The following is a 1,323-nucleotide window of genomic DNA, read 5'->3' as shown; positions in this document are numbered from 1 at the left end:
TTCATGAGCCCTATCCCTACTTTGGGTGTAGGGATTACTTCAACCAATAAACTTACAATAAATAAACAGTACATCAAGCCGGACCCTCTCTAGTCTCCTAAGGGTCCTCTGGAGCAAGGCTATACTAGGTAGGCTACCAAGTGGCCTAATCAAGGATATGGAGTCTGGGGATTGGGTGAGGCTTTGCAGGGTGCCTGGGGGGATAGGTGGGGAGGGGAGGAAAGAAGGAGAAGGGACGCTGACCCATGTTCCCCAGGGAATGAAAAGAAAGCACCTTTGCTGGATCAGGGACTGCAAACCACGCACTGAAATATAAGCAGAGACATTGCTCTGCGAAAAACAGAAAAAGAAACCTGACAGCCAAGGTGGGATGTATGACCAGTGGACAGAAACTGTCCTGCATGCTTTTGATTGAGAAAGAGCCAAACCCAGATTCTCAAGAAAGCAGCCCTTAAAAGCAGAGGTGTTTTCTTCAGCGTCCTGGTGTCGCCTGAGTGAGCTTCTTCTTCAGCCCATGTCATCAGCCAAAGTCAGGGAAAAGACAAAACAAACAAACAGAAAAATGAATAAGAAAACAAAGGCTATTCTTAAACAACCAACAACAGGTGAAAGCGGGAAAGCAGCCCCCCACTGCCACTGCCACAAATAATGCAGGAGTTGTCCACACTCGGGGAAATCGCGGGGGTCAGCATGTCCCTGGTATGATGGAAGGGCTTCACCTGGGAAAACCACCTGCTTGATCCCGGCGTCTCCCCTGCCGGGTAAGTGTGACTCCCTCCGCCTCCGCCCCACACCAGTCTCACCCGCCTTCCACCAGACACACACGCTCACTCGCCTAAGCGCACCCCAACACCCTCGGCACCCACTCCTGTCGCAAGCACCCTCACCCTCCACACGACGCTTCTGAATACAATGGAAGAAACAGCGCTGCTACCTCCTCAGTGCTGCGAATTCTAAGGGGCAGAACCGCAGGGCAACGTTATCTGGTTTGCATCAGACACGCCCCGTCCGTGACGTCAAGGGCTTCGCCTCAGTCCCCACCCCCACCCCCACCCCGTATCCCTGCCCCAAGCTCCCCTCCCAACTTGGATTTCAATGCTGGTGTTCCTCCTTCTCCTCCTCCAGCCACCCCTGCCCCCTTCCCCCTCTCCCCTTCCCCCCTTCTCCCTCCCCCTGCCCTGGCTTCCTTCCTCACCTGCCCAGTCTCCTCCATCTCCTGATTTGTTTACCACTCCTCCTTCCTCTCCCTGCACCTCTGGCCCCCCAAACCCTACACAACCCTCCCCCACCTCCCAGCACAGGGAAGGCTGTGCCATCCAGAGA

General features: G+C 54.8%; 1 non-coding gene across 1 annotated transcript; it reads right to left on the bottom strand.

The window, feature by feature from the left end:
• Positions 1-602: 602 nt before the first annotated feature.
• LOC112818034 (U1 spliceosomal RNA) lies at positions 603-769 on the bottom strand. Its single transcript, XR_003206511.2, has one exon. It is a non-coding gene; the product is annotated as a U1 spliceosomal RNA (small nuclear RNA).
• Between the last annotated feature and the right edge of the window lie 554 nt (positions 770-1,323).

The sequence above is a fragment of the Callorhinus ursinus genome, unplaced genomic scaffold (assembly GCF_003265705.2).
Source record: "Callorhinus ursinus isolate GAN/ISIS: 27379988/994484 unplaced genomic scaffold, GSC_fseal_2.0 scaffold10209, whole genome shotgun sequence".
NCBI lineage: Eukaryota > Metazoa > Chordata > Mammalia > Carnivora > Otariidae > Callorhinus > Callorhinus ursinus.
The sequence above is the reverse complement of the archived record's forward strand: the minus strand, read 5'-3'. Positions and strand labels throughout refer to the sequence as shown.